The 7,991-nt window shown below is 50.3% G+C and overlaps 1 long non-coding RNA gene across 1 annotated transcript; it reads left to right on the forward strand.

The window, feature by feature from the left end:
• Window positions 1–1,463: 1,463 nt before the first annotated feature.
• LOC132215189 (uncharacterized) lies at window positions 1,464–7,627 on the forward strand. Its single transcript, XR_009448471.1, has 3 exons — window positions 1,464–1,943; window positions 5,178–5,316; window positions 7,405–7,627. It is a non-coding gene; the product is annotated as an uncharacterized LOC132215189 (long non-coding RNA).
• The last annotated feature ends 364 nt before the right edge of the window (window positions 7,628–7,991 follow it).

Here is a 7,991-nt window from a genome sequence, read left to right on the forward strand (position 1 = left end):
ATATCTTTACTGATAAGGTCAACCTTTACAGTAACTGAGCCTACCTGTCTTTTTGCATCTATGATAACATGTCCCTGGGATGTCTGGGTAACTTGTGACTTCCCTTTTTATGGGCACAACCAGGTGTTCCACAGATTCCTTCATTATCATGTTGATTGATCCTGCACCCACCTAAGTATGTGTCCATCATTTTACTTTTTATCCTCTCACAGAGGTTTCCCCACTTCTCTTAATCCCACCTCCTTAAATCTGTCACCAATAAATTTCATGTATAAATACGGATGTAATCCTGCCATTCTCCGGAGCACTATCTCAATTCATTGAGGTTCTGCTTCCTGGCATATGTCGACAGTGTTAACGTAAAAAACCATTGAAACCTGTAAAGAATTTTTGTGAGTTTATTGCTTGCAAGTGCTGTGGTTCCCTAGGGCCAAAGGTTGATGGAGGTGTCGATGGGCTATTGTGGAGGGGCTGAGGGTGGAGGTGTGTGGCTCCCTGCAGGCGTGGCCATGTGGGCGTGTCTGTGGAAAGGGCAGGCGATGGTGCCATGTGGCTGGAAGTGGTGTCTGTTTGGATGGTATTAGGTTTGCCATGGGGAGCAAGGGTGAGGCTTTGTGTTTGGTGAGGGAGCCGGCTGTTGTTTCGGGCCTCGTTTCTGTGCATGTGTGTGTGGAGAGGGTGCAGCGCTTGTCTCTGCTGTTGTGTGGGAGGGAGCCTGTCCGGTGGGGCGAGGTGCGTGTGGCTGTGAGCGTGGGGTGAGTGTGGTGGGACAGGTGGTGTGTGCGTTTCCTAGGGCACGTACACGGCATCCTGTGGTCCACTCGGGGGTAGGGTGTGGTGAGCGGCGACCGTTTCGGTGGGAGCCTCGATGAAGACGGGCAGGTGTGGTGGGGCAAGGGGGATGCGACTGTGTCGGAGTGAAGAGGCGTGTGTCCCAGGTGCTGCAGCTGTTTGTCAGCTGCAGGGGATGCATTGTGTCGTTTGTGAGGCTGAGAGGCCGTGTCCTTGGAGAGTGGAGGTTGTGTGTATCGATCCCAGCGGGTCCGTGTCGTGATGAGCCAAGGGAGGCCCTGCGAGGCGCTTGTTGTCCCCAAGGTGGAGGGATAGGCGCCGTTTGGCTGGGTGGAGGCATGGCGTTGGTCCCCGTTTCTCCCGAAGTGGCTTTTGAGGTGATTGGAGTGCGAGCATTGATTTGGCTGCAGGGCCGTGCTGAGTTTGGGTGAGGTGATTGGAATGTGTGCCCTCCGGGCATGCGCGAAGAAGTCTCCGCCCCGAAAGGTTCCCGACGTTGGAAATCCCGCCCATGGGGCTTTAAAAGCCGGCACCTCCCCTGCCTGGTTTTTGTAGGCATTGCGGCTGAGCCAGGCGTTGTGCTGCTGATGGAATGGATGTGGGATGCCTGAGCCGTGTGTCATCCTGCGTTGTTTGTGGGGCAGGCAAGGGACTCCCCCGCTGTCGGCTGATGTAAGTGGTGGAGTTGTGTGGTGATTTTGTTGTTCCGTTGGTGTGGGAGTGGGCGCGTGTGTTGTTTTCGGGTCCTTCCTTGTGCACGCGGTGGCGTTTTTGGAGTGTGGTTTTCGTGGGTGGTGAGGGAGAGTTGTGTTTGTCCGTGCGCATGTTGTGGAGTATGTAGGTGGTGGGTGCGTGCCGTGTTGGTCAGTCCTCGCATGTGTCTGAGCTGACCGGGATGTTGTTTGGCATGTGGGCGTGTTGCCATGGGTCTTCCATTGTGCTTGTGCAAGTGTCCTTTACGTAGTAGAATTGTAAGAGCGTGTGATGATGGTTTTCTAAAAGGTCTTTCAGACTCTTGTTTGGTTCCCCCCCCTCATTTTTCCGTCCCTCTGTCCCTTCATCTCTGCCTGTGTTTCGAAGATGTTCCGTGCGAGAAGGTTGAGGGAAGGGCGATGTCCCCGCTGGCTGTTGGGTGTGATGGAAGAGTCCAGGTGGGTGCCGTGGTAGTGTCCTTGGTGAAATCGGTTTTGATGTGGGAGGGAGGGAGGGAGGAAGGGAGGGAGGAAGGGTGGCAGAGAAAGGAAGATGGATGTGAGAGGTTGTTGAATTGTGATTGGTAATTTTCTAGAGTTGTGTTGAGTGTTGCATGTGTTTGTTTTGAATGGTCGTAGGTGGAAGCCATTTGTCCGATGCAGGTCGTGTCTGTTTGTGAGTGTGTGTGGGGTCCTCGTGACATGGTGGGTGTTGGAAAGCTGGGTGTCGGTCCGCGTGTGCCGTGATCCTTGGTGATGCGGCATGTTGATGGTCGTCCTGTGGTCCCATTGTTTGCACAGGACTCGTGTTGGAAGTTGTTGGAGGGAGCCGCGGTGGAGGGGGTGGTGAGTTGTGTCAGCCCTGTTGTGGGTGCTGTGCAGGCGTGTGAGCACCCCCCCCCCCGTCCCCCCCAAACAGTGTGCGTGGTGTGGTTTGGTTTCCTTCCCACTTTGTGTGGTGAAGGCTGGTGTAGAAATGTTTGTTGCTTTTTTTTTTTTTTTTAGGGGAAGTCATTTATGGAAGGTGGACATTCCGGTTTGGCCATCTCTGCGAGGTCGTTGTTGTTTGGAGCTTCCCTGGGCAGTTTCCTAGCGTGTCCTTGGTCGCATGTGTTTCTGCCGTGAAGAGGTAAGAAGGTGTTGTGCTTGAGAAGGGTGAGCGTGGGTTGAAGTGACAGGAGGTGCAGAGAGCAGGAGTGTTTGCTGAGAAGGCCAGGCCGCATGTGTGAGAATAAGGCTGCCGCCTCCAATGAGGTCTTCAAGGGCAAGCGAGGATTTCTTGAGCTGGCCAGCGACTACCGTGACAGCACCCTGCCGAAGCAGGCCGAAGTGCAGTGCCAAGTACAGCAGTTATAGTTTACTATTAAATTGTGTGGAGGCCCAGAGAAACATGTATCTTTGAATTTTTGGGCCCTTAGTATGGAGGAAAGTGTGTGTATTTCTACTTTTTGCAGTCCTTTGTCTTCCAAATTAGGGATGAAATTTCCAGGGCTTTGGAGAAAGAAGGCTTGTGTGCCGGGAAGGGGCTCTGAGACCCTCTGTGAAGGCCTGGCCTGATGTGATTCCCTTGCTATGTATGTGTTCTAGGAACCTACAGCACAGCATGACCCGTCTGGCCAAAGCACCGGATATGCAGCAGAGCCCAGCCTGTGTGGCAGTATCTTACTGAGCGTCTCTGAAAGAGTGACAGGTGAGCGCATGAGGATGTGTTTTGTGTTTTTGCGAGAAAGGCTGTGTCCTGTTGTGTTGTTGAGTGATTCCCATTCCGTGTTCGTGTGTGTGGATGTGCCTGTGTTGCATGTTGAGTCTTGAAAGCATTGCTGTTCCTTTTTGTAGGTGAAAAGGAAGCAGGTACGTGTTTTTCTTGGATGGCTCAGAGCAGGAGGTTTTTGTGCTTTGCGTGTGGTATCGAATCACATCTATGTGAGGAGTGTTGTAGGGGATGGAGATGCTGGGGCATGGAGGGCCATGGAGTCCTCCCAAGGTTTGACCCATGCAGTGAAAGTCAGGCATTCTGGAGGCTGGCTTTGTGTTTGTTGATTTGGGACAGGCAGATAGGATTTGTGTGTGTGTGTGTGTGTGTGTGTGTGTGTGTGTGATTTTTCATGTGTTGGTCCTGATGTTGTGTGAGACGGTGAAGTAATTTAGTATTTGTAAAGAGGATTGGAATGTTGTGCTTGGATCCCTTTGGTTCTTGTCTGTTGAGCTGGTTCACGAGGAAGATGGTGTGTGCTTTCATCTTTGCTGAGTGTGGTCCAGCCTAAGAGTGTGTTGTCCACCTCCTGGGTGAGCGTTTTTTTTTTTTTTTTTTTTTATTGCTGGAAGGTTGTGCGTTCATGTGTGTTAGGCGTCGTTGGTGTTTTCTGTTGTTTGTTTCCTGGGTCATGACAAGTCTAGTCCGTGGGTGGTGTTTGGAAGTGACAGGAAGAATACATGGTGTGCGGCACGCCCATGTGGAAGAAAGCGTCGTTTGGATGTGTTGTCTTTTCAGTGTAGCCTCCGTGTCCCTGTGTTGCCTGTGAGTCCTGGGTCTACTGCCGCGGATGCAGGGTGACCTGGGAGAGGAGCGGTCGGCCTGTTTCCTTTGGTAGTCGTTTGGAAGCAGAGGTCAGCGTCTGACATGTGGTGTCTATGTGGGTCATCCGAAGGGATTTTTTCACGTAGGCTGTTGGAAAAGGACAAGTATGTCGTGAAAGTGGTGTTGGACCAGGGGTTGTGAAAGGCTGTCTTGTTTTGCAGGGGTTTCTGTCACGTGGGGCAGGAGGGCCACGGAGTTTTGGATGGGCCGTGAAGGTTCCAGGACAGTGCAGGATGGGAGGCCTTTGGGTGAAGGAGTCTTGGGTAGGGCCCTTGCATGTCAGGGCGTCCTTGTGTGTTGTCGCGTGGTTGGTGGTGTTTGTGTGAAGGAGTCCCATGTTGTTGGAGTGAGAGCAAGTGTGTGACACAGGGAGGGTCAGGCCATGTGAAGAGCGGTATTTGTGCTTGGAGCTATGGGAGCCTCTTCAGACCATTTGTCTTGTTTGCGTTAGAAATGTGTATTTTCTCCTTGTCGTCATGCCATCTAGTTGTGAATTTTTCTGGCGGAGTGGGCTATCCACATGGGTTTCTTGTTTGTTAATTTTTTTTAGTATCTGTCTTCTTTATTTAAGAAGAGAAAGTGTCTTTTTGAGTCCCCTAAAAGCTGTCCATGTCTATTTTTAGCATAGTACTCCTTTTTTTGTGCTGTGTCTCTTGAGTGGTGCATGTGTGCCCTCCTTCTGTGGTATGTGAACGGTCTGCTGTCCGCGGCCGGTTCCTTGTGAAAGCTGGAGCGGTGGTTGAGTTCCCATGTTTTTGTGGGTGTGTGTGTGTGTGTGTGATGGATCGCGATGATCCCGTTTTTAAAGTGTCTGGGTATGTGTGTTGCATGGATGTCCCCGAATGAAAGACTGTGTAACGATGTGGATGTCCTCGTGCAGATGGCTTTATTTTGTCGTGGTTTGTTTTTTTTTTGTTTTGTTTTGTTTGTTTTTTTTTGCCATTCATCCGTGCACAGCATTTCTGAAAATGTACAGTGTGCTTCCTAAGGCAGTTCTATCCATCGGTACTCTATGGAGCTTTTGCAGAATGAGTTTGAAAGGGGAATGTCCATGGAAAAGCAGGGAGGGTGAGAGGCTGAATGGTATTTTCTGATGTTGATTTCTATCATGGCAGGTTTTTCCATGACAGTGGATTTTCTGTATCGTTTGACAGAGAGGAACGGAGAGGGAGAGGCCCGGGATGCAGAGGTGGAACCATGGATCCTCTGCTTTCTTCACAGCTTGAAGTGGCGATGGCTGTGCCTACCTGAGAGGTACTCATGTTTGGTTGTTATGGAACCTGGGGCATTTCACGGTGCAGGCGGATGCTCTGTCCAGTGATCCAAAGCGGTTTGTGGCCATGGCCGTGTTTGCCGTGGCATGGGGATGTTCCTGATCTTGAGTGATTGAGAGAGGAGGTCCCTGTGTGTTGGTTTTGGGAATTGTCTGTTAGCCAAGGATGGATGAGCATTTTTGTTGTAGAATTGTGCAGCTGAGAGACCCGGAGAGAATGAACAGGGGTATGACGGATGTGTGTGTAGCGGAGTGAGTTTTTTATGGTTGATGGTCCGAAGATGTTTCTTCTGTGTCTAGCCTTTCTCTTTGTTGACATGAGTGGTGTGTGGACTGAATTGTCTTGTCTCTTAAACGGGTGTGTTGCCCGCCCCCATGCTGTAGGTGTGATCTTTGTGCCTATTTGTGTGTCCTGTAGGAGAGGCGGCTAGATCCTCCCTAGGTGTGGTTTTATTGCATGGACTTGTGTTTTTTTTTCTGTTGTCGTTTTGTTCTTCCATTAACGTGCATGGGAAGCCATCGTCTTGAGCTTTGGAAGAAAAGATAGATGCTTGTACAATAGGTGCAGTTGTGTCTATTTTAAACAATGGTTATGTTTTCATGTGAAAAAGTATTATTGAAAGGATATATTCTCGATTGAAAGTGTTCTGGTGGTATGACATGTGGATTAGAGGGAAAGATTGTGGAGGAGGAGGAGGAGGAGGAGGAGGAGGAGGAGGAGGAGTAAGCAGGTGAGTGCCGTGAATGTGTGGTTTCGGGGTGTGAGGAGGTTGTATTGTCTAGCAACGTATGTGAGCAGTGCCTTCTATATATATATTGTTTGTGTTTGATTTCTGTTATTTTGAGCCTGCCATGCTTCTTTTTTTTAGGGGTGCCTGCCTGCTGTTCCCATGTCTGTCTTGCATTGTTCCAATTTGTGTTATGGCTAGTCATGGGAGTGTGTGTGTGTATGTGTGTGTGTCTGTGCATGCACGTGTGTATGTGTGTGCGTGTGTGCTTGTGCATGCTCCAGCATCTGTTGGTTGTATGTTCCATGGCATCTTGTAGGATTGGAGTGTTTTGGTCCTGTTTTTGGTTGTGCATGTTAGCGTTGGAGAGTGTGATGTCGGAGCCACGCATTGCACTGCATAGAGCGTCTGTCTGTGCACTTGTTCCTGGTGATAGCCAGCTGCAGGGAAGCTTGTGGATGGAGGTCTGATGATGGCCAGGTAAGGGCAGAGTGTTTCTGTCCTCTTGCAGAAAACATGGATGTAGAAGAGCGCATGTCTGTGTTGCCTGGGTTCCTTTTTTGTGGATGCTCCTTGAAGGTTTTGGCTGTGTAGCCCCTGTGAGAGGTTGACTTAGAAGAGCTATGGATAGCATTTACGTGTCCCAGAATGTCCATTGTTGGAAAGGTCATGGTTTGGGGACCCCACATGATGGTTGTCTCTGTGACTTGAGAGGGACATGCCTTGGTTGGGTGTAGAATCTCCCAGAAGATGTAGGAAGGAAGATGTTTAAGGCGATGGTACCTGAGTAGGAAACCATTTTTGGCAGATGGGTGGCAGGGATGGGGGCTGTTGTCCCTGTCAGGGAAACCGTGCTGAGACTGACGTGTGTGTATGTAAGTTTGTGTTTTCCCAGAAACTGTTGCCTAGTTGTGAAAAGACATCGTTCCTGGAATGAGTTCAGGGTAGGCAGCCCTGTCGTGTGCCATGTCATTGTCTTAGGTGAAGTGTGTTTCCAAGGGATCGCCCTTTTGCAGAAGAGGTCCTTATTGTACCCAGGATGTGCAAGCAGGGTTCAGTGTTGTTGTCTATGTTGAAGTTCATGGCAGTGATATTTGATAACTTGTAGGGGTATAGAGCAGGCTATTGTGTTTGGGGTATCCTTGAGGTCTGTATGTCTTTGGAGCCTCCTGAACTCCATGTCGGGTGGGTGGTTGTGTGGGTGGGTCGGTGGGTTGGTGGGTGGGAGGGAGTGTGGTTGGGTTGCTGCCCTGGGTAGGGGTAAGGAATGGGTCTTCTGTGGAGCAAGTGCTGTTCACATGCTGTGTATGGATTTCACTAATAGACGTTTCTGTTTTCTAGGTGCGTGTGCCTTTCCTGGTGGCCATGTCCAGACGACCGAGGTTGTTGTGATGGAGGGACCGGTGCCTTGTTTTGGAGGGGCCCGTGCTCCTGCCGTCACCTGGCTAGCCTGGAGTGATGTTTTGTGCTTGTGATGCCCCAGTGTCCCCTCATGGTGTGGCTTCCTTGAGAACGAAGCTATGACAGTGTGTGCTCTGTATCGTCTATCTGTGTAGCTTGTGCTTGTGGGGAGCTGACATGTGTCTCAGAGGACCTGTGAGCACAGTGTCGATTGTGAGTGAATTGTGTCCTTTCTTATGTTTTCAGTGAGCACATGAGCGTATACACACACATACACACCTACCCATATACAGTGTATTGGTTGGGTGGGTTGTCAAGATCATTGTTTTACTTCAAGGATGGGAGAGAGAGACCTAGAAGAAAGAGACTGGGAGACAATTGTGTGGTGCCCATGGAGTTGTGTGTTTATAGCATTTCTTTGCAAGTGTGGGTCTTGAGTCCGAATGGAGGGGTTGGTTGGCTCCTCTATGTGTGTTGCTGTTTATGAGACCTGGAGTTGCAAGCAGTACACTTTCCCCTGCACTGCA

This window comes from Myotis daubentonii, chromosome 14, assembly GCF_963259705.1.
Source record: "Myotis daubentonii chromosome 14, mMyoDau2.1, whole genome shotgun sequence".
NCBI lineage: Eukaryota > Metazoa > Chordata > Mammalia > Chiroptera > Vespertilionidae > Myotis > Myotis daubentonii.